Source organism: Salmo salar, chromosome 04 (assembly GCF_965601325.2).
Source record: "Salmo salar chromosome 04, fSalSal1, whole genome shotgun sequence".
NCBI classification, from domain to species: Eukaryota; Metazoa; Chordata; class Actinopteri; order Salmoniformes; family Salmonidae; genus Salmo; species Salmo salar.
In genome coordinates, this window is record NC_138294.1 from 47,818,093 (window position 1) to 47,844,088 (window position 25,996).

Below are 25,996 nucleotides of genomic sequence, written 5' to 3' on the forward strand. Positions count from 1 at the left end.
ATTCTTCTGGAGTGAATCACACATCTGAGGTAAGAGCTGAGAGAAAAGGCCAGCACTAAGGAAGACGAGGTGGGACTGATGTGGGAAATTGTGGTAGAGGGCCGTGTGCTTTCTGCCACAGGCTGCAGAGGCCTGTTCTGTTTGATCTCCATCCTCTCTGGGGTATACTCCCTCCCTCCCTAACTCTCACCTCCTGTGTCTCACTCTCTCTATATACATCCATCTCCTCCCCTTTCCCCTCTCCCCTGGGGTTAGCTACAGCAGTCAGGCCCACAGCAATGGTAGCAGGGTGGTGGGCCCCGTAATGGAGTCGCATGTATCACATGCCCTGGCTGAGGATGGGATTATCAACTGCAAACACACATACTCACAAAGACAGACGCACTCATTATGAGAGCAAACCATGGACAACAACATCAAAAATGGTGTGTAAAACAGACCGTCAAAGTAACAAACAAATATGACTGATTTTGACTACCCCGACCCCACACCATCCCTCACACTTGTGATGCCCTCCTCCCACTCCCCCTCTAGGTCCTGTCCATAGTGAGTGGGCAGAGGGGGGTTTAGCGCAAACTGCTGCAATCTGCAGAAAGCACCCCTGTGTAAGCACTGTGCTGGCCAGAGTCTGGCTGCCAGTAGCACCCTGATATCCTGCACTCAGCTCTTTCCCTTTGTCACAGTGGATTGTGGATTGTCCGTCTGTTTAAAAGGGGGGACCAGGTAGGGGCGGGACAGGAGCGGGAATGGAATGGAGGGGCTCTGGGGGGATGCGATGCTCTATTGAACACTGGTAAAATGCTCTGGTCTGTTTCAGTCTATAGCACATATAGAGAGAGAGAAACACAGAGTGAAAGAGAGATGAAGAGGGAGCCAAAGAAAGTTTGGAGGTAGAACAGCATGGGTGTCCAAACTGGAGTGGGCCATTCCCAAGTTCCCAAGGCAGAGATACAGACAGTTTGTTAAACATAATTTGCGACACACACCCACACACACCTATTCCCACTTCAGATAGATGAGTGGACTGGGTCACTCTCTCTGACTCGGTATCAGAACCGTTAATGTGAAGGGAGAGTCCAGATGGTAAATGTCTCGTCCGGAGGACTTCCCCTGGACCGACTGGTAGATTTGACTCTTCACCACCCCGTCAGATTTCAGCCCCCCCCCCAGCCCCCCCGTCGAGCACGACACACACACCAACAGACAACCGTTTGAGCCATCTCTCATCTCCTAATCACTGCACTATATGGCTCATAGAACGGATAAATGTGGGACAGACGCAGACATATAGAGTGCATGGGGGGCACAGTGACCAACATAGCAACACACACGGACAATAGAGAAGAGTTTGATCATTGTTTTGTTTAGACCATTTTGGCTACACTGATAAACACACTCATCTGTAATGTAGGTGTGCTCTGCTTCCTACTAGTCATTATAATGTGTTCCTAGTCTATTTGTCAAAAACATAGGTGTAACATTTCTTATAACTTTCACTGTATAAATGGAGCAAGTTCTGCCCCTCTCTGTTTGCAGTCATTTTAAGACTATACCATAAAGGTGGATGCTCATGTTTTGAGTTAAATACAGTGACTATCCTGCCTCATCCTGCATACAGACTCCTGTCTGACAGCTTTTGGTCTGTGTGATTGTTTCCCTGTGCAAATAAACTCAACTGGAAAATATATATATATGCATTGCAGCATGAGTGTTTTACTGAAATGCATAGGCCTTCGAGGGCAACAGGTTTGTGTTTAGGCTACTGTACATTCACACACTATTGGGGAGTGTGCCGCTGTAATCAGACTATATTGATCCGTTGCTATTTCTATGGAGGATGGAAGAATCGATAAATAGCCTATGGTCCGATTTAAAAAAGAAATAATCGATTTGCCAGGAGGATCATATCGATGTAGACGCGTCAGAATGACACGTTTTGGGATAGTTCCAACACGTGATTCAAATAAGTAATTTGATCAATTTAGCCACTGGTATAGGCCTACCTGACTCATTACACACGATGTACAATATTCATCCGCCCCCACACAAAAAAAAAACGTTTCTCTGTTCACATTTGCAGAAAGGATACCGTGTATGCATGGGGTCCACAAAGGAGCCCAATATTTCGACTAATACACGGGAATTGTTGGGTTGGAATCAGGCTGGAATTCTGAACCAGGGACAGCACCACTCTGGAGGCTTTGCGTGTCTCCGCGGTATGAATGTGATTGACTGAGCGTTCTCAGTCCCCCCCGTCGCCGCCCCCGTATCATTCATTCTTTCTTTCTCCCTGTTGAACGAACGGAATTCGGGGACGACCGTCGGAGGTTATCTAGGAAACTGCGGACATCTCTCAGATGCTCACTTATAAACGATTTGGTATATCCGTGCGAGTAGCCTACCACCATTGCTTTCCCTTTACTCTGTCAAATGTAGAGGTCTGCTTATGTTCCGTATCACGCCGTGCTGCACAAGCAGCGTGAAAAGATCTGATTCAAGGATGCGGATTTAACAGAAATACGCTGCCAACTGGAATTTTAAACAGAGGCATTGAATTAAGTCACTAATGCCAGTAACCAGATACTCTTTATGTTAGTTTTATATTTGATCAGTGACGCGGTAAAAATATCGAGAGCCAACCACCAACGAAGATAAACCACGAGAACGGGTAAGCGTGCTTTTCTCTCTCTCTCCAACACAGCATCACCTCCACCAACCAGAACCAGCTAGCTAGCAAACGTGGGCTAATTCTAATATTCAGGTAAAGATGTTATTGGGGGTACCCTTTGTCATTTTAAAATCGATCAATCATTGTCTAAAAAAAATATGAGCCGTACATGAATAAAGCATTTGCTCTCAACTTGGCTATTCATGTATATTCTATTGGCTACCTCGCCATGCTGTGTTGCCTTTGTTTGAGTCGATGTTCGCCAGTTAGCTACTAGCTTGATAGCGCCCCTCGTCTTCTCTGTCGAGTCTGCCAGCCATCCAATCTGACCATGTTGTCCACCCAGGCGCTGTGTGACTAGATCCCAAGTCCCATTGAACATGACATTAGCGTTGGGCAAGGTATCTCGCTCTCAATAAATTGTGTATGCATACCCGACTGAAATGATATTATGCATCTTCATCAAATGTTTGTTTGCACAGTTTTGTAAATGTTCTGCTGGGAGAGCTTCATAGGAGTTTTGATATGTCATCGTAGCTATGGGTGAACCTGGCTGTTGCGCTGTCTCATGATGAGACCGAGGAAACAACACGATCATTCTTCTCTGGGGACACGGAGGTAGCCAGCATCATCCGCTGCTTGCTCACCATTGTAATGTTAATTGCCTGTTGGATATAAACTACAGACGTTATATTTTAAGATGCCTGGCCTGTTTTAAGATCATATCTGTAATGCATAGCTAGCTAAGTGGTTTATTGATGTCCACCTCCTTCAAGTGTTTTTCTTTTTCTTTCTTCCTGGACAGAGCCTGTGTGGCCTGTACGAGGAGGATCAGTGTAGATAACTTAGATGAAAACACCACATTGTATTTGATTTAGTAGGAAACTAAACCTGTGTTTTGTCAGCTACGGTTTAGTCACCATTTGAGGTATGATTATGACCAGTGGAGACCTGTCATTCAGGGCAGGTTTTGAGCCCTTTAGGGTGTGTGTATATATATATATATATCTCTCTCTCTCTCGTTCAAAAGTTTGGGGTCACTTAACAATGTCCTTGTTTTTGAAAGAAAAGCACATTCTTTGTCCATTGAAATAACATAACATTGATCAGAAATACAGTGTAGACATTGTTAATGTTTTAAATGACGTTTGTACCTAGAAACAACTGATTTTTAATGGAATATCTACATAAGCGTACAGAGGCCCATTATCAGCAACCATCACTCCTGTGTTCCAATGGCACGTTGTGTTAGCTAATCCAAGTTTATCATTTTAAAAGGCTAATTGATCATTAGAGAACCCTTTTGCAATTATGTTAGCACAGCTGAAAACTGTTGTTCTGATTAAAGAAGCAATAAAACTGGCCTTCTTTAGACTAGTTGAGTATCTGGAGCATCAGCATTTGTGGGTTCGATTACAGGTTCAAAATGTCCAGAAACAAAGAACTTTCTTCTGAAACTCGTCAGTCTATTCTTGTTCTGAGAAATGAAGGCTATTCCATGTGAGAAATTGGCAAGAAACTGAAGATCTGGTACAACGCTGTGTACTACATCCATCACAGAACAGCGCAAACTGTCTCTAACCAGAATAGAAAGGGGAGTGGGAGGCCCCGGTGCACAACTGAGCATGAGGACAAGTACATTAGTGTCTAATTTGAGAAACAGATGCCTCAAGTCCTAACTGGCAGCTTCATTAAATAGTACCTGCAAAACACCAGTCTCAATGTCAACAGTGAGGAGGCAACTCCGGGATGCTGGCCTTCTAGGCAGAGTTCCTCTGTCCAGTGTATGTGTTCTTTTGCCCATCTTAATCTTTTCTTTTTATTTGCCAGTCTGAGATATGGCTTTTTCTTTGCAACTCTGCCTAGAAGGTCAGCATCCTGGAGTCGCCTCCTCACTGTTGACGTTGAGACTGGTGTTTCTGGCCTTTTTTGAGCCTGTAATCAAACCAACAAATGCTGATGCTCCAGATACTCAACGTCTAAAGAAGGCCAGTTTTATTGCTGCTTTAATCAGAACAACAGTTTTCAGCTGTGCTAACATAATTGCAAAAGGGTTTTCTAATGATCAATTAGCCTTTTAAAATGCTAAACTTGGATTAGCTAACACAATGTGCCATTGGAACACATGAGTGATGGTTGCTGATAATGGGCCTCTGTACGCTTATGTTGATATTCCATTAAAAATCAGCCATTTCCAGCTACAATAGTCATTTACAACATTAGCAATGTCTACCCTGTACTTCTGATCAATTTGATATTTTAATAGACAAAAAATATGGTTTTCTTTCAAAAACAAGGACATTTCTAAGTGACTGCAAACTTTTGAATGGTGGTGTGTATATACAGTATAAGTACCAGTCAAAACTTTGGACACACCTACTCATTCAAGGGTTTCTATTTATTTTTACTATTTTCTACATTGTAGAATAATAGTTACGACATCAAAACGATGAGATAACACATATGGAATCATGTAGTAACCAAAAAAGTGTTATTTGAGTTTCTTCAAAGTAGCCACCCTTTGCCTTAATGACAGCTTTGCACACTCTTGGCATTCTCTCAACCAGCTTCACCTGGAATGCTTTTCCAACAGTCTTGAAGGAGTTCCCTCATGCTGAGCACTTGTTGGCTGCTTTTCCTTCACTCTGCGTTACAACTCATCCCAAACCATCTCAATTGGATTGAGGTTGGGTGATTGTGGAGGCCAAGTCATCTGATGCAGCACCCCATCAATCTACTCCCTGGTCAAATAGCCCTTACACAGCCTGGAAGTGTGTTGTGTCATTGTCCTGTTGAAAAACAAATGATAGTCCCACTAAGCGCAAACCAGATGGGATGGTGTATCACTGCAGAATGCTGTGGTGGCCATGCTGGTTGTGTGCCTTGAATTCTAAATAAATCACAAACGGTGTCACCAGCAAAGCACCATCACACCACCTCCATGCTTCACGGTGGGAACTATACATGCGGAGGACATCCGTTCACCTACTCTGCCTCTCACAAAGACACAGCGGTTGAAATGAAAAATCTAATTTGGATTAATCAGACTTAAGGACAGATTTCCACCAGTCTAATGTCCATTGATCGTGTTTCTTGGCCCAAGCAAGTCTCTTCTTCTTATTGGTGTCCTTTAGTAGTGGTTTCTTTGCAGCAATTTGACCATGAAGGCCTGATTCACGCAGTCTCCTCTGAACAGTTGATGTTGAGATGTGTCTGTTACTTGAACTCTGTGAAGCATTTATTTGGGCTGCAATTTTTGAGGCTGGTAACTCTATTGAACTTATCCTCTGCAGCAGAGGTAACTCTGGGTCTACCTCTCCTGTGGCGGTCCTCATGAGAGACAGTTTCATCATAGCACTTGATGGTTTTTGCAACTGCACTTGAAGAACCTTTTAAAGTTCTTTACATTTTCTGAATTGACTGACCTTCCTGTCTTAAAGTAATGATGGACTGTCATTACTATTTGCTGAGCTGTTCTTGCAATAATATGGACTTGGTCTTTTACCAAATAGGGCTATCTTCTGTATACTACCCCTACCTTGTCACACCACAACTGATTGGCTCAAAAGCATTAAGTAGGAAAGAAATACCACAAATTAACTTTTTAACAAGGCACACCTGTTCATTGAAATACATTCCAGGTGACTGACTACCTCATGAAGCTGGTTGAGAGAACGCCAAGAGTGTGCAAAGCTGTCATCAAGGCAAAGGGTGGCTACTTTGAAGAATCTCAAATATAAAATGTATTTTGATTTATCACTTTTTTGGTTACTACATGATTCCATATGTGTTATTTCATATTTTTGATGTCTTCACTATTATTCTACAATGTGGAAAATAGTACAAAAAACCTTCAATGAGTAGGTGTCGGAACTTTGACTGGTACTATATTATAACTGGCCTATTTTTGCATGTCATTTTGGCATTAATTGGTGTTACATATCAGTTTGCAAAAAATGTAATAAAATAAAAATCCTTCAGTTAATAAATGGTCTCTTGAGTAAGGCAGCTGCAAAATGCAGGCGTTTCAGCTCAGCGCTTTCTGTGGTGGAGGGGCAGCCAGCGAAAGCACAGAGCATAGGCGTTGGTAGTTTTCTCTTGTTGCACTGTGTTTGGCTCAGTGTTCTGTCATTCATGGGGACACTATGTCACTGCAGAATCTTCAGGGAGAGCTAGGCAGTTCAAGCCCCGTTGGTTGTTGCCATAGATTTATATTAGAAGTGCCCATTCAAGAAGGCTCAAATGATGTCAAATCACCTTATCTACCGTAGCTTTGATTGGACTGATCATGTCAACATCATACTTTCAAAATCCTAGCTAGCTAGACAAGCAGTCATCATCATGAATAACATTGACAATCTACTGGCAAATCCTTTTCAATCCTTCATATGAATATATTTTGATTTAACCTTTATTTAACTAAGCAAGTCAGTTAAAAACAAATTCTTATTTACAATGACAGCCTACCCCGGCCAAACCCAGACGCTGGGCCAATTGTGCTCCACCCCATGGGACTCCCGATCACGGCTGGATGTGATCCAGCCTGGATTAGAACCAGGGACTGTAGTGACGTCACTTGCACTGAGATGCAGTGCCTTAGACCGCTGCACCACTCGGGAGTGACAATTTTAAGAGGAAATTATAGATTAAATGTATCGGTGCGCATCGGCCATTGGACATAAGCATTACGCAACAAGTTGGAAATCGCAAATTCACCAATGAGTGGTTTGGAAGGAATCAGTGGTTAACTGCAATCACTATTTTGCTTTCCCTGCTTGCTATTCGGTGGAGGGTGTTTGGTCCAAGTCTGGGTTTAAGGATTTAAAATGTCTGTCTGAAAGGGTCTATTTTCCAAGCTTAAAAGGATAAACATTCACACTCACACACCATGGGCCAGAAAATGTTGAATACATTGGCCATGCTGTCAATCCAGCATGACTTCTGCTGGGTTCAAAACAACTGAGAACTCAGAACTGGGAAATCTCCGACTTCGGTGCGTTCAAGACAACTGGGAACTAAGGGGAAAAATGAGCTCCGACTGGGGAAAATACATTTTGAACGGTCATCCAACTCAGAATTCCAAGTCAGGAACTCTGGCCTCTTTCTAGAGCTCTGACTTTCCGACCTGACGATTGCTGACGTCATGATTCGACTTAGTTTTTTTCTGAGTTCCCAGTTGTCTTGAAAGCACCATAAATCCATAGAATGCCAGACTTTGATGACAAAGTTTGCACACAAGAAGAACCGCCATGCCACCTTCCTGTTCAAGTATAACAGTGCTGAAATAGGCTTATGTCTTGTATGCTGCTGTATAAATGACGTAATATGCCAGGGATCTATGTATACTGTTGCTAAGTAATACTAAGTGTCTGTTGTGTAGTAAGCTGTTAGTAGCCCATGTGCCTCACCCTGATAATTTGGTCTATTTGCACCTCTTAATTTTGCCTTCTATTCTGACTTGGTGGTGCACATGTAGCCTGTAGGCAGTCTTGGATTAATGTAATCATTGAATATTGTAAAAGCTTTCATTGTCTCCTTATATGCCCCAGTTATTTATCATACGTTTCTAACTTGGTGTACAGGGAGAATACTGTAAGAATCCGCAAATGTTCTGAATTCTGTCGCTGTACATTTCAAAGTGCTGAACAAATAGTTATATTGACTACGTCCGTCTTAGCTCGCTCATTAATGTCTTATTCGAAATTACTGCTTGCCTCAGATCCCCTCATCGTTCCCTTATGTCGTAGTTTGTGCTTCTCATGTCAGCAATCGTTATTATTGAAGGATGCGGTTTTTATCGAGTTACACAAATCCACAAGGAATTCAGTAGAAGCCATAGTTATTTAAGCAAGTCAGCTATGGTTTTTAAAAAGGCAGTAAATGAGGCTGAATGAACTGTTTCGCTGCCAGACAAGGCTCCACTGATAGCCAGGTGTAGCAGTGGTAAGGATTCACTCTATGGTGCTGAAAACAAAGCTCTGATGTTGGGACAGCTTTATGTGGGCACCGTTTGCCACCATTATAGTTCAATTAATGTATTGTTTGGTGTTGTGTAGTGGCTTTGCTGGCATGCATCTGAAGAAATTGTTACGTTTGCCCCATCAAGATTTACATGGTAAAATCGCCACTGATTATGACTGAATGACCACTTACGGAGAACCTTTTCTGGGCCAATGACAAAAACGATCCTATCGCAAAGCTGTCTTATATCTTTCAAAACCATACCCACCCTTGGGCTCCCCCAGCCTAGACAGACCCACTGTTTTCCACTAACATTTTTATGAGTACAGTATTGCGAGCTCTAGATGGATGTAGTCCAGCCATTGGTGTACTGGTGTGTTAATCAACAGGATTTGTGAAATGTAGACGTTGGCATGGTGCATCAGCCAAATTGCTGATTATTTTATTTGCATGTTTGAATGTATTACCGCCTTGGACGTAGGCTATTAGTCATGCTGTTGGGAACCTGTTTATCCTTTACATGTACAGTATATGCTGTTGAGAGGGGTATTGACGAAAGGTTGACCTATTAATCGGCATGGCCGACTACATTGCAATCCACGAGGAGACTGTGTGGCAGGCTGACCACCTGTTACGCGAGTGCAGCAAGGAGCCAAGGTAAGTTGCTAGCTAGCATTAAACTTATCTTTATAAAAAAACAATCAATCTTAACATAATGCTAGTTAACGACACATGGTTGATATTACTAGTTTAACTAGCTTGTCCTGCGTTGCATATAATCAATGTGGTGCCTGTTAATTTATCATCGAATCACAGCCTACTTCGCCAAATGGGTGATGATTTAACAAAAGCGCATTCACAAAAAAAAGTACAATCGTTGCACCAATGGACCTAACCATAAACATCAATGCCTTTCTTAAAATCAATACACAAGTATATATTTTTTAAATCAGCATATTTAGTTAAAAGAAATTCATGTTAGCAGGCAATATTAACTAGGGAAATTGTCACTTCTCTTGCGTTCAGTGCAAGCAGAGTCAGGGTATATGCAGTAGTTTGAGCCGCCTGGCTCGTTGCGAACTGTGTGAAGACCATTTCTTCCTAACAAAGACCGTAATTAATTTTACGTAATTGACATAACATTGAAGGTTGTGCAATGTAACAGCAATATTTAGACTTAGGGTTGCCACCCGTTCGATAAAATACGGAACGGTTCCGTATTACACTGAAAAAATAAACGTTTTGTTTTTGAAATGATAGTTTCCGGATTTGACCATATTAATGACCTAAGGCTCGTATTTCTGTGTTATTATAATTAAGTCTATGATTGGATATTTGATAGAGCAGTCTGACTGAGTGGTGGTAGGCAGCAGCAGGCTCGTAAGTATTCATCCAAACAGCACTTTCCTGTGTTTGCCAGCAGCTCTTCGCAATGCTTGAAGCACAGCGCTGTTTATGACTTCAAGCCTTTCAACTCCCGAGATTAGGCTGGCAATACTATAGTGCCTATAAAAACATCCAATAGTCAAAGGTATATGAAATGCAAATGGTATAGAGAGATTCCTATAATAACTACAACCTAAAACTTCTTACCTGGGAATATTGAAGACTCATGTTAAAAGGAACCACCAGCTTTCATATGTTCTCATGTTCTGAGCAAGGAACTTAAACGTTAGCTTTTTTACGTGGCACATATTGCACTTTTACTTTCTTCTCCACTGTGTTTTTGCATTATTTAAACCAAATTGAAAGTTTCATTATTTGAGACTAAATTGATTTTATTTATGTATTATATTAAGTTAAAATAAGTGTTCATTCAGTATTGTTGTAATTGTCATTACCGATTTTATATATTCCTATCGGCTTTTTTTGTTGTTGGTCCTCCCAATAATCGGTATCGGCGTTGAAAAAGCATAATCGGTCGGCCTCTAGTATAGACTACTTCAAATCTATGGATAGACTATTGGACGGGTTAGCGAGTGTCCTCAGTTGTCTATCCTAGGTGGATGAGGAATGGATGGATGGTTGGAGAGCGCAAGTTCTGGAGGCTGGGGAATGCGACTGTGGGGCCCCCCATAGTGCTGATGCTCAGAATCCCTCCCATACAAGCTTGTTTCAACTCCGGCCACTCAGTGATCATTGTGCTGCAGTCATCCATGTCAGTTAAGCTAAGTCATGCCATTATCACTAACAGTGTTATTGTTCTTATCAGATGTGCAGGTCCTGATGCAACAACTCATTTAAACTTTATTCTGCCATTGAGATAAAAGGCACATAGCCTTCAGTTTTTTTAATCTTTCTGTTTCTGCCCATTCTTTTTTTTTGGTGGTTGTACAACATATTTCAGTATTGCTCTCAGCCTCTTCAGCAGGAATCATTTGATCTGCCCAATGGAGATTAATGTTATGACATCTCAATATTCACTTAAAAAAAAAAAAACATTTTCTTTTACAAGGTTGAATATGAAAGTTCCAATGTGTTGTCATTAGTCCACACAGCTAATTGAAACATTGAGATGGACCAAAATGAATGCCATGGTCTACCTGCATGCGTAAGATACTTGAGGACAGAGTGATCTCCTCATTGTCTGGGTTTTGTATGGAGTATTTGAATTGCTGGGCTGTTTTATAGTGAGTGCTTCAATAAATTGTCCTCTGGGCAATTCCACGTTAACGGACTCAGGTTTTTCACTTAAAATGTATGCCAATCAAAAAAAACTTGATTTCAAAGTGTAACAAACCATAGAACTATGCACAATGACTACTTTTAACTCGGGTCTCTACAGTGCGACCATTTTTAAGGATTCTAGCATTAATACCTCTATTTTGTGTGCGCCAACATTTTTTCAACTTAGGCGCACGTGTTCCTTGTTTAAAAAAAAAAAGGTAAGCGTAGAGCCCTGTAACAATTTACACTGAACATTTTAAATAAACCGATGCAAAGCTTGGTAACTGAATTTTGGGAAAATCTACCTCAGTTGATGTGACCACGTTTTCCAAAAACTCAACCATCTGCTCTGAATTAAGATTCACCGATTTGGCTGAAACAATGGGGTGTCACCTATGACATGACACCTTTTTAAATTTGAAGTAAATCTATTTAGCAGTGTTTTCCACAAGTACATGGAGTAGCCAGCCAAACAGAAAATGCACTCTATTTTGGTGGCCTCTGGAACATTCTAATGACTTGATTCCATCTGAAATACACAGCGAAATGATTGAATAATTATCTTGTTTACCTCCCAGGTTGGAAAAATGTGTTGTTTTGTCTAGAAAGACATGCCTTTACAATTTTAAATGACTGAACATTTTGGATATCGTCTTGGCCTATATTATCTGGGCCCGATCCATAAAGCATCTCAGCTTAGGAGTGCTGGACTAGGATCAGGTCCACATCTGTCCATATAATCGTATTCATTATGGTCTAAAATATCAAACTGATCCTAGATCAGCACTCCTATTTTGAGACACTTTGTGGATATGGGCCCAGGGCTGTTTTTTAAGGGACCTTTTTACATTTAACCTGTCTTCTCTTGAGATTAAAGTCATATTTACAGTTTTACTACACAATATGAATTGCCGCTGATGTTTGTTCACATTTTTTTATTTGATTAAAACAGAAAAATGAAGTAAATAGCTCACATTATCATGGAAAAGAAATGAAAGGTTATATTGAAACAATATAAGGGTTATATCAGTCTTAAGTGTTATCTTTCGGATTTTACATAGCCCCAATTAATGAAAAAGTATTGTTAGGTAGGGCCCTATAAAATCCTTTAATTTTTGCCTGATTCCATTTTGTTCTTTCCCAAATTCAATTAATTTTTAAAATAAATCATCCAATCTTGTTGTTTTTCTAGGTCCATGCTTATGCTTAGGAGACCACATGAGGTCTGGAAAAAATCTGAGAAATGTTCATTTTGTGGTGTAATTACCATTTAATTCAAGTGCGCACCTAGCAAGAGACCGTTATTTAGCTGTTTATTTGTAGTGCACCTGTCATTGTAGAGTTTGCAAAAAGAAATTTGACTGCAACCATCCACTGCGCCTGGGATGCGGGCTCTAGAAGATGCATATCATTCATTCTAACGGAAGAGGGCTCGACGGACTAGCGAATTGACACTTTTTTTTAAAATTTAAAAGTAACCTAGTTAATATTAAGTGGAACAAGTAGGCGGATAAAAATGAGTCTAACCGGCTGATTAGCCAACTGCTGGCGCTAATGGAAAACAATGCTTTTGGTTATTGAACTACAGCCAATTCTATAGCAGAAATTCTGTTTGATTAAAATTTGAAATTCTGTTAACAAATCTAGGGGGGGAATCCGACCCAAGTTAAGCGTGCATAAATGGAACCTAATTCCCTTTTTTTATGCTATTTTCTATCTCTGCATATTCGGACCTTGATCTTGAAGGAAAAATCCACCCAAAACCACTCATTCCTTTTTAATATACAGTGTTTAAATAACATTAATATGTGAGAACAATATTTTGGGGAAAGTCTGTTGCAGCTCAAGTCTAATACAAAATTCGCAATGCTCTCTCTCTGGGTGGGCTGGCTGGCTGGCTAGCTAGCAAACGTAGCTATACACAATACCAAAGACAATATCAGCATGTAACATAGCTAGTTAGCTGTAAACTTGCCTAACAAACTGCACTATCAATTTAGTAGTCTGCAATCTTACCATGTTCAACCTGCAGATCGATTTGCCTCCAAGTGGAGTCATTCGCAACGGCGGATATACTTTTGAGGAGATGGGGAAACGTTGCCCATGTCATGGGTGATTCTAGGACAATGAGAACTCTCCTTCAAGGAGTGAATGGGAGTCTTTTGGGCGCCAGCGCCACAACCCAACATTAGCACGAATTTCGTCAACAAATACCTACACACTACAATTTTCTACATTGTAGAATAATAGTGAAGACATCAAAAGTGTGAAATAACACATGGAATCATGTTGTAACGAAAAAAGTGTTAAACAAGCGTACCAAAACATTTCTGCAGCATTGAAGGTCCTCAAGAACAGTTTCCTCCATCATTCTTCAACGGAATAATTTTGGAACCACCAAGACACTTCCTAGAGCTGGGCTCCCGGCCAAACTGAACAATCGGGGGAGAAGGGCCTTAGTCAGGGAGGTGACCAAGAACCTAATGGTCACTCTGACAGAATTCCTCTGTGGAGATTGGAGAACCTTCCAGAAGGACAACCATCTCTGCAGCACTCCACCAATCAGGCCTTTATGGTTAAGTGGCCAGACAGAAGCCACTCCCCAATAAAAGGCACATGACAGCCCACTTGGAGGCACCTAAAAGACTCTCGGACCTTGAGAAAATGGATTCTCTGTTCTGATGAAACCAAGATTGAACTCTTTGGCCTGAATGCCAAGTGTCACATCTGGAGGAAACCTGGCACCATCCCTACAGTGAAGCATGTTGGTGGCAGCATCATGCTGTGGGGATGTTTTTCAGCGGCAGGGACTGGGAGTCTAGTCAGGATCGAGGCAAAGATGAACAGAGCAAAATACAGAGATCCTTGATGAAAACCTGCTCCAGAACGCTCAGGACCTCAGCCTGGGTTGAAGCTTCACCTTCCAACAGGACAACGACCCTAAGCACACAGCCAAGACAACACAGGAGTGGCTTCGGGACAAGTTTCTGAATGTCCTTGAGTGGCGCAGCCAGAGCCTGGACTTGAACCCGATCGAACATCTGTGGAGAGACCAGAAAATAGCTGTACAGCAATGCTCCCCATGCAACCTCTGCAGATCCTCTCAAGCACTGTCAGAAGAATGGGAGAGAGTCCCCAGATGCAGGTGTGTATTGTAAGAGTAGGGGTGTTAATCCCGTTGGCCTGGCTAAATTCCCAATCTGGCCCTCATACCATCACGGTCACCTAAACATCCCCAGTTTACAATTGGCTCATTCATCCCCCCTCCTCTCCCCTGTAAGTATTCCCCAGGTCGTTGCTGTAAATGAGAATGTGTTCTCAGTCAACATACCTGGTAAAATAAGGGTTAGCGTCATACCCAAGACTCGAGGCTGTAATCACTGCCAAAGGTGCTTCAACAGAGCGAAGTAAAGAGTCTGAATACTTATTTAAATGTTTTTTTTTTTTTTTATGTGCAAAAATGTATCAATCTGTTTTTGCTTTGGCGTTATGGGTTATTGTGTGTAGATTGATGAGGGGGGAAAAAACAATTTCATCCATTTTAGAATAAGGCTGTAATTATCGAGATGCACCAATATTACATTTTTATTTGCCAACATTTCTTTTGCTGCCTTTTAAGCATTCTAGTACAGTTAAATAAACTCAACCCTTTTTCAGGACCCTGTCTTTCAAAGATAATTCGTAAAAATCCAAATATCTTCATTGTAAAGGGTTTAAACACTGTTTCCCATGGTTGTTGAATGAACCATAAACATTTAACGACCGTTCCACAGGTGCATGTTCATTAAGACACTAACAGTTTACAGACGGTAGGCAATTAAGGTCACAGTTATGAAAACTTAGGACACTGAAGAGGCCTTTATACTGACTCTGGAAAACACCAAAAGGAAGATGCCCAGGGTCCCTGCTCATCTGCGTGAATGTGCCTTAGGCATGCTGCAAGGAGACATGTGGACTGCAGATGTGGCCAGGGCAATAAATTGCAATGTCCGTACTGTGAGATGCATAAGACAGGGAGACAGAATGGACAGCTGATGGTCCTCGCAGTGGCAGACCACGTGTAACAACACCTGCACAGGATTGGTACATCTGAACGTCACACCTGTGGGACAAGTACAGGATGGAACAACAACTGTCGGCCGAGTTACACCAGGAATGCACAATCCCTCCATCAGTGCTCAGACTGTCCGCAATAGGCTGAGAGAGGCTGGACTGAGGGCTTGTAGGCCTGTTGTAAGGCAGGTCCTCACCAGACATCAACAACGTTGCCTGTGGGCACAAACCCACCGTCGCTGGACCAGACAGTACTTTCAAAGTGCTCTTCACTGACGAGTCGCGGTTTTGTCTCACCAGGGGTGATGGTTGGATTCGCGTTTAACGTCAAAGGAATAAGCGTTACACCGAGGCCTGTATTCTGGAGTGGGATTGATTTGGAGGTGAAGGTTCCGTCATGGTCTGGGGCGGTGTGTCACAGCATTATTGGACTGAGCTTGTTGTCATTGCAGGCAATCTCAATGCTGTGTGTTACAGGGAAGACATCCTCCTCCCTCATGTGGTACCCTTCCTGCAGGCTTATCCTGACATGACCCTCCAGCATGACAATGCCACCAGCCATACTGCTCATTCTGTGTGTGATTTCCTGCAAGACAGGAATGTCAGTATTCTGCTATGGCCAGCGAAGAGCCCGGATCTCTGTCCCATTGAGCATGTCTGGGACCTGTTGGATCGGAGGGTGAGGACTAGGGCCATTCCCCCCCCCCCCAGAAATGTCCGGGAGCTTGCAGGTGCCTTGGTGGAAGAGTGGGGTAACATCTCACAGCAAGAACTGGCAAATCTGGTGCAGTCCATGAGGAGGAGATGCACTACAGTAGTTAGTATCTGGTGTGGCCACCAGCTGCATTAACTTTTTTGACCCCCCCCCCCCCCCTTTGTTCAGGGACACATTATTCCATATCTGTTAGTCACATGTCTGTGGAACTTGTTCAGTTTATGTCTCAGTTGTTGATTATTGTTATGGTCATACAAATATTTACACATGTCAAGTTTGCTGAAAATCAACGCAGTTGATAGTGAGAGGGCGTTTCTTTTTTTGCTGAGTTTAGATGACACAAACACATCGACGCAGCGGTCTAAGGCACTGCAGTCCTTGGTTCCAATCCAGGCTGTATCACATCCGGCCGTGATTGGGAGTCCCATAGGGCGGCACACAATTGGCCCAGCGTCGTCTGGGTTTGGCCGGGGTAGGCCGTCATTGTAAATAAGAATTTGTTCTTAACTGACTTGCCTAGTTAAATAAAGGTCACACACACCACACTGACCAAAAAGTTATTTTGTTGGCATTTACGTATGTCCCCATTACCTGTAAAACATCATGAAAACCTATTTCTGTCACTTGCTGTGCTGTTTCATTGTACAGTTGTTCAGTCGTTTCATTCTCAACCAGGATTTCTATGGAATGCCGTTTGGGTCTTTTCATGTCAAAAAAGATGCATGTCAAATAACACTATTTGACGTGTCAAATAAGCTTGTTGACCAATCAGGACCTGAATACGATTGCAAGTCACACGTCACCTTAACGCGTTCATACATTTATTTACATAGTTATTACACAATGATTGCACTATCGCTTGTATTTCATATGTCACAACGACTCATCGACACGTAAGCTATGATGCTGGTAAAGTTGTCTCGCGCACCTACAGTGCTGGTCATTAAAAAATGCTAGCTAACTCATGGATGCAAACAATGTTCTTCCCCAAAAACATAGCAAAACAATGTAATGTTTCAGTAGCTATTTTTAATTATTTTATTTAACTAGGCAAGTCAGTTGAGAACAAATTATTATTTACAATGACGGCCTAGGAACAGTTGGTAAACTGCCTTGTTCAGGGGCAGAACGACAAATTTTTACCTTGTCAGCTCGGGGATTCGATCTCGCAACCTTTCGGTTACTGGGCCAATGGTCTAACCACTATGGCTACCTGCCGTTAGCTAACTATATAGCTTGGTGTCATCATGTAAAATAACCCTAATTTATAAGACAGTTTTTATTTGATTAATGGTGGTCGGACCCATCTATGTGAAGCTAGCCACAATAAGGAATAGCCACAATAGTGGACTTTGCGGTTAGCCTTCAAAGTAAAAGTATGTCATTGACAGTGATGCAAATGAATACAAATAGTAGAATTATGCCGTAATTGAATAGATCGTTCTAAACGAGGTTGGAATGTTATATCAAATCAACAAAATACAATTTTGTTAATTTGACATGTTGAAATCACACTATGTATTCTACTTTAGAATTGCATTGGGGGCATACTTATTTCACTGTACCACCTTACCTATGAATTGTGGATCAATGACATGGGGTATCAGTCTACTCTGTGACACCCAGAGAACATTTGCATCGTACCTCTTATTGTGGGACTCTGAAACTGTGAATTGAGCCACATTTATTGTCAACCTATGTGTATTGAACACTTCCCGAAGAAAAACAATACTGCGTGGATTTTCGAGTCTGGTAACTCTGAGGACATTGGTTCAAAATATATTGAGTAGACTGTTAACCTTTCTCATTGCTTCACATTCCAACCTTGCTTAACATTATCTAGTCTAAATATGGCATGATTCCACCAATTGTAACCTTCTGCATCACTTTCAAATAGGTACTTTTATTTTGAAGGCAAGCCGCAAATTCCTCTATTGTGCCTAATCCTTATTGTGGCTAGCTTCACAACACAACCCGGTAAGGTCGAGCCTCACTAGCCAGATGAAGCTAGCTGGCTGCTTATAACGTTAGCTTTGGGCGACAGGGTTAAGTAGCGGGCTGGCTATTTATTTTCATGAACTGAAGTTACATTTCAGTAGGCGAACAACAAGTGGCTACCTAGTTAATACTTACTCACAAGGATTCCTAAATCATTGCTAAGAATAATGAAAATGACTGCAGGTTTTACTGGTCATTGTTTTCATGCTGGTTGTATTGGTGCTAGCTAGGTACCAAGCTAAAGCTAGCTACCCCATAAGTTGCGGTCGAACAAATTATGCTTTATTACCAACGCGGTATTGTAAACACATCGTTCGTGGCCGGTGTTTGCTTGTTTTGCAGACTTTTTTTTTTTTTTTACATCTTTGACAGTGCTACTGATAGCAGTGGTGGAGCTTGGCGTACACGTGCAAATTCAGAACACACAACATTCTATAATATAACTGTGTTATTTGATGTGTCAAATTTAAAAGCTTATTTAACGTGTCAAATAGTGTTATTTGACGCCCAAGCGGCGTTCTATAGTGTGACGCTATTACTCTATAACTCCGGAAGGGCAACATCTGAACAATAGCGCACTTGGTAACGTTAGTGTGTACCGGTGCTCGACAAGTCGCGAAAGCCACCATCACCCACGACAGAGAACGGTTGATTGTCAAGGGCAATGAATCCCATTATCTTGGCGTTAATGGATTTCGCCTTTGAGTTGTCTCACTGAAATTTTCTTACTCTTTCAAATGACTGCTCGACTTTTTGACTGCTCAATCCACACAGCAGACATTGTGGACTAAGTTAGGAATGCTGTGTTGCACGTGTAACGCAAAGTTTTACGTGGCGTCATTACGTCATGTAGGTCATGTAGGTACGTTATATAGGTATGCACGTCAGCTTTGACATCGGTTTTTCGCATCGGCGTTAAACTAGACATCGCACCGATACCGATGTTGGCATTTTTAGCTTATATCGGCCGATTCCGATATGTTCACCAATATATCATGCATCCCTAACAAAATGTGGAAAAAGTCAAGGGGTCTGAATACTTTCCGAATACACTGTATGTTTGGTCTCATAGGCTGTGAGTGAGATCCTCCTTTCTTTAATAAGTAGTGCTGAAACACAACTTCTATTGAAGGCTGCTGCCGCAGGAGAGAGAGCAGGGATGGGCAGTTATTATATTAACTCTGTTTTTAGAGATGGAATTGTTAGGTTCAAGCAATTCATAGATGTTGCCCCAAATTAGATTGTATTACGTTGTTGTTTTGCAATGTTTCTCTTGTATTGGAAAATGCAGTCCCCTGGCAATTTGCTCTGTTTTGGAGATGGTGATAAGTTTGTCCCCCACATCATCCGTCCAGTTATCCAAGGCAGGCAGGAGTTTTGCCGCCCAGGATAGAGGGGGTGGGGGATGTTTTGCAAGTTGTGGACACATCCGTTTGCCCTCACGCCTCCTCTGGCCTTGTGAGTCCAACATTTGAACATGTGTTCCTAATTTTTCCCTGTGGAGTGCATGCTGGGCTTTTGGAATTCTTCCTAAATCCCCCCCCAGGTTTACTGCAGCTTAGAGAATGGGCTTCACACAAGTCCGCCAGAGCTCCTTTTTGAGCCATCTCAAGTAAAGAAGCAACAATCTGTTGAACTGATCGGGCGTCCATCCATTGCCTTAAATGGAGAAGGGCCTAAGGTTCAGAGTTTAGGCTGGGAATGATTGACTGTAAGGAAATCTGCTGAAAGAACCCTATGTTGGGATCTGTGAGGTTTTCCGTGACCGTGATTTAGGCTGAAGGTCTCTGTTACCCAAGGGGAGCGCCGACCCTGACCTTTCTCCTACGCCTCATGACCCAGGCCCTGTGGGTGGCATTTGTGCTGCAGGTCATGAGTGCATTGGATGGCTCACTTCTGCCAGTTTGGCTAAATTACAAATTCAAACCGAGCACAATAAAAGGGAGGAGAATGGAGTTGATAGTTCCTGCGCTCATAGCTTCATTACTAAACTTGACTCTTGTGTTAGAATGTAGCCTAGATGGAGATAACACACAGATGTTGCCCTTATTCCTGGCCAGTCATGCCATAATTAGCCTATTGCACAGTCATGCCATTTCTGTTACCCAGTGTTGAGTAATGAAACCTAGCTTTTAGTATAGTGTTCTTATTGCTTGTCCCATGTGGAGAAATGGCTTGTGCGATTTGTCTATGTATAGCCAGGCCCATCCTGTACAATATCGATTTGCTCCGGTCTCCCTTCTCTGGGCATTTTAATACATTGTAGTTGATGTTCTGTGGCTGAAGCCGTCATGGTCTTTCACATTCGTTTCGGGAAACTAGGCGTATGTCACGCGTCACTACTTCACACAAATTCTGGCGTTTTGATAGCAATATGCAGACTGAGTCAAAGAGAACACACAAGGATTTTGTATAAAACATGCATATTACATCTTCAAACGAAGGGCAACCATGGCATCCGTGACAGAGGGGGGAGAAGCGTCCATCCATGTATACGGGTAAGAGTCTAGCTAGATACATTTTCAGATATGTTTCTAATTTTGTCAGAAAGTTGTTTTCATTTCAAGTTGGTGTACTGTTAGCGAGCCAGCTACCGTCAGTTAGCTAGCTATCTAGCTGACGTAACGTGTATGACCAGTTTAGTAATATTATTAGTATCTCAGAGCCATTTGCATTGCTAGTTATAGCCTAATGTTAGCTAGCTAACATTGAACCTGGTTGGTTAGCTACCTGCAGATTCATGCAGGGTAGTAACGCTGGGATTATGGTTCATTGTTTAGCTAGCTAGCTAGCTACATGTCTTAACAAAAGACTCCACTATGCAAGTAACCATTTCAATAGAATGTTCATGATGTCACTGCAACAACTGTCGATAGCCAAAGCGAATTCACCAGCTACGTCTATCTACTCCGATTTCAGAGCACTCTCGTCTGAGTGTGCCAGAGGGCAGAATAATTGACTAATTTACAAACACTCAACACCCGCTGAATATGCCCGGTGTCAGTAAACGTTGGCAAAAAAAACTTAATTAAATCATTGCCAGCAGCACAGTTGCAGTCGCCAGAGCATCCAGTGTGCGCTCTGAACGCTCCGAGAGCGAAACGCTCTCAATTTACGAACAGACAATCTGACAATGTTCTGAGTTCATGAACGCCGAGAGCACACACTGGCACTCCAGATGAAATTTACGATCACAACCATAGTATAAGCCAGCCTTTAGTCTTGAGATCTTTGGTTGTTTAGTACATAGCCTCACATGGGAATCTTTAAAGAGATGGTTGGGGCTAAAGCTTAAGAGCGTGTGAGCGATGCTGAATGGGTGTAGACTAAGAAGAGCTCTTCATTCAAGGGCCATTTTTTTCAAAAGTGAAGTTACAAGTTGATCAACTTTCAAAGCAGAATTACTTTCCCGTTGTTCCTTGACTGTAGTGCATGATGTACCATTTTCTAGCTCTAAGTCTCTACTTTAATCCAATGTAAAAAAATATAATAAATATTCAAATGTTGCTACGTAAGACCGAATCCAACCTATCGGTCACATTTTTGCTAAAAAGGTGTTCAGTTTTAAACACAACTGAATTTGAGCTAGCCACAAATGAGAGAATAGGCCTAAAGTCTCTGGTGTGTCACATTACATTACATGTATGCCTATAAGAAACTGTCTTTAGTCTGTCTGTGAAGCTATGTCTGTCTGTCTGTGAGTGTTCCACTAGATTAAGCATGTAGTAGAGGTTTGTGTGGGTGTTTTTATATGGATAAAAGCCTTGAGCGCCTGGTACGCGTGTTCCGCGGGTGAATGCATGACGTGGGTGAGCGCAGCGATGGCATGATGAGTGTCGTTTGTATGAGTGAATCAATCTGGCTAATGGGAGTGGGTTTGAATGGCCACTGATGGGGAAAACGAAACACGTTCCTTGGAGAGATGTGGGGGTGGTAGAGGTGTTGAAGTGATGGAGAGAGAAATAGGAGAGTATGTCATGGAGAGGGCGTTCTCTCTCTGGAGGACTCCGTGTTGGCGAGCATTCTGCGGGGGGGGGGGCGTTGGAGTGTTTGATGAATGCGACGCTACAGGCTGACAATGGGCCGCCGCTGCTCTATTCAGAAAAGCATTCAGGGCTGGATCAGCGCCTCTGTGAGTGGCCATCTGATACATGCGTGTCTCTGGCCACCTCATTTCTGCAAACAGGAAAGGCGTGAGCTGCTGGCCCCTGTCTCTGCTGACTCCTCCATTGTGTCGGGCCACTGGCGTGATGGGCTTTGTGCTGGGCTTTTTGGGGATCTCGCCCCTACTCCTGTCCTACCCCATCTGAGCTTGACTGACAGTAGGACATGGAGCCAGAGAGGGGTTACCCCCCCCCCAGGAGAGGAGAGGCTGTGGGTAGAGGGGTCTTGCTGCAGAGATTAGAATTCCTGATTATTAGCATATAGGCCTACAACTCAACTCAGGACCTAGAAGCCAGTTTCACTGCATTCTTCCATTGTGCCCCTCTAATCAGGGACAGATTTAGACCTGGGACACCAGGTGGGTGCAATTAATTATCAGGTAGAACAGAAAACCAGCAGGCTCTGGACTTCATAGGGTAAGATTTGAATACACCTGGCATATAGCCATAGAGAGATATCGTCCAGTGCTGTGGGGGGTTTGTCTGGGCGGTCATGCAGCCTCCATCCTTATTTTCCACAGTTCAGCTCTGGGAATGGCAAAACTAAATTATTTGATGAACAGTGTGTGTGTGGTTCCTATAAGACTGTATTCTCTGTCTGACAAAGAAAGCTTAAGTATTGTTGTGGTGTTGGAGGGGGGATCGGATGCATGGCCCGGCTTACAGCCCGTCTGTCTGTCTGGGTGAGGAAGTGAAGTGTGGCCCCATCCCCCGGGCGTAGTGTGGCGCGTGTGCTCATCTGGCATGTTGTGCGCTGGGGTAATTCCCTCCTGGCGACCGTGCTGGGCTCCATTTCTCCCTGATTAACTGGTGCAGTGAAAAACAGATCAGCTAGCGGAGAGGAAAGCAGGTCAGGGAGGGAGAGAATGGAGAGCGAGGAAAGAGTGGTTGTGATGCTGCTGCTTGCTCTGTCCTGCTTTCCCTCGTTCTTCCAAGCTCCCATCGTTCTCCTGAAGGTGATGCCCTCTCCGTGCCAGAATAGCCACCAACACTAGTCTTCCTACTAGAGCTGGGCCATATGGACAAATATCGCGATAAATTGCCTGAATTGATGCGATAATGATAAATACAACCATACGTTTATAGCATTAATGTGAACCAGTTTTTTTTACTACTACTAATTTGATGGTTGTAGCCATCAATTGTCTCATTAACAATCACCCATATTAGAAAACTGATTTCATTTCAAACATCACATTTCTCTTGAATAGGCTGCTTATTGTAATGAACGATATCAAATCAAAATTTGTCATGTCCCGAATACAATAGGTGTAGACCTTACAGTGAAATGCTTACTTACAAGCCCTTAACCAACAGTGCAGTTTAAAGAAACAAAAAAAGTAAGAGATAAGAATAACAAATAATTGAAGAGCAGCAGTAAATAACAATAGCGGGGCTATATACAGGGGGTACCGGTACAGAGTCAATGTGTTGGGGTGGGGGGGGGGGGCACCGGTGTTGAGGTAATATGTTCATGTAGGTAGAGGTAAAGTGACTATGCATGGATAATAAACAGAGTAGCAGCTGCGTAAAAATGGGGGATGGGGTGGGGACAATGCAAATGGTCCGGGTAGCCATTTGATTAACTGTTCAGCAGTCTTATGGCTTGGGGGTAGAAGCTGTTAAGAAGCCTTTTTGACCTAGACTTGCTGCTCCGGTACCGCTTGCCATGCGGTAGCAGAGAGAACAGTCTATGACTGGGGTGGCTGGAGTCTTTGACAATTCTTAGGGCCTTCCTCTGACACCGCCTGGTATAGAGGTCCTGGGTGGCAGGAAGCTTGGCCACAGTGATGTACTGGGCTGTATGCAGTACCCTCTGTAGTGCCTTGCGGTCGGAGGCAGAGCAGTTGCCATACCAGGCAGTGATGCAACCAGTCAGGATGCTTTCGATGGTGCAGCTGTAAAACCTTTTGAGGATCTGAGGACCCATGCCAAATCTTTTCACTCCTGAGGAGGAATGGGTTTTGTCGTGCCCTCTTCACGACTGTCTTGGTGTGCTTGGACCATGTTAGTTTGTTGGTGATGTGGACGCCAAGGAACTTGAAGCTCTCAACCTGCTCCACTACAGCCCCGTCGATGAGAATGGGGGTGTGCTCGGTCCTCCTTTTACTGTAGTCCACAATCATCTCCTTTATCTTGATCACGTTGAGGAAAGTTGTTGTCCTTGCATCACACGGTCAGGTCTCTGACCTCCCTATATGCTGTCTCATCGTTGTCGGTGATATATATATTTTTATTTATTTATTTATAATGATAAATATTCAAAATGTGATGGCCATGCATCGTTTTTGCAAAAAATAGTTATTTTTAAGCTAATTTACTTGTGTGGCTGCTAGCCGAATAGCGTTGCCCTTCTGTCTGTTGTTTCTGCCGAATGTATTGCACTAATGTATTTTGTGTGAATAGAAACTATAGTTGCACGCCCCTTATCGCTTGAAGAACAAAACCCCACTGACTTTCAATATAAAACACAGGTGAAGTGGTTTAAAATACCGATTTTGATTGTCTGCGTTTTGAAAATAATGATTTCTGAAAGCCAATGCCCCTGCATATTTCAGTCAGTTTTTTTGTTGTTGTCCATCTCAAGATTAGAAAGCTAATGTCCCCCTAAAGTAACCAAGATGTCATGTTAATCTGTAATGACCTGAAGACACACTGATCTGTTGTGATCCCTCACTCTCTCTGTCTCTCGCCCGGTTGACAGTTTTTCATGGTGATGAACGGGTGTACAGGAAGAGTTCCACAGCGTTCAGTATCTACGCACCCCACCATCTTAGCACCCCATTCTAGCTGTGACATCTTGTTGGTTTATGACCGCCACACTCTGTTTTTTGTTTTCCCTCTGTTTTCCCTCTGTCTCTGTTAAAGGGTCACAAGGCTATTTATTTATTTATATATATATATATATATATATATATATATATATATATATATATATATATATATATATATATATATATAAAAAAAAATTAAAAAATTTCTATATATTTTTTTTTATTTTATTATTTTTTCCCAGGACAACCGTGGCACATTTAGTACATCATCCATTTTGGGTTGAGGCTCATAGGTTTGTCCCGTAAGTCCACTGCAACAGCTCGGCAGGCGTAAACATGCTCTTCCACCATACTGGCTGTCAACACGAGGCAGGCGCACGATGACGAGGAGAGGGGGACCAGAGGGGGGCTGATCTGATTATTACAGGGTCGGCTGCACTGCAGGGAGGAGAGTCACCCAAATTCTCTATACATTAGAGCTGTGCAACATACATTAAGGGTGATTAGGGAGGTGGTAGCGCTTTACACTTGTACACTTGTACCTTTATATACGGGTTGACAATTTGGACACTGATAAGGGCCTTAATTGGGATGCAGTGGCTGTACAGTAACGCGCCATACATGACGTCAGAGCTCACGGGCGCGTGCGCTACGACGTCAGAGCCACGGGCGCGTCGCGCCATACATGACGTCAGAGCTCTGGGTCTCCTCTTCACAACGCTATATGGGTTTTGACTGACAGCCGTTCTGAACTTGAGCACCGTGCGACAAAATGTTGCCCCCATCCCTCCTGCTAATTTAGCACATTTCTTTTGTCGTCTGAGTGGGGGGGGGGGGGGGGCTATAAATTACGAGGACTCGATGTATTTTGAAAGATGAGGCGTTGAGGATTATAATAATACTGCTTTGACGGCATATAGAGAAAGTCAAACACCTGCGAGTCCAAAGTTGCACTTCACATTTCCATATGTGTCAACGTTTATGATCACTATGCTTG

General features: G+C 42.8%; 1 protein-coding gene across 4 annotated transcripts in view; it reads left to right on the forward strand.

The window, feature by feature from the left end:
- Positions 1-2,055: 2,055 nt before the first annotated feature.
- LOC106603118 (spectrin beta chain, non-erythrocytic 1) overlaps positions 2,056-25,996 on the forward strand; it is a 97,059-nt gene continuing 73,118 nt past the window's right edge. For all 4 annotated transcript variants that reach the window (XM_014196369.3, XM_014196370.3, XM_014196373.3 and 1 more), the window contains exon 1: positions 2,056-2,668. The gene's annotated coding sequence lies outside the window, so the exon portion shown is untranslated. The remainder of the gene's footprint in view (positions 2,669-25,996) is intronic.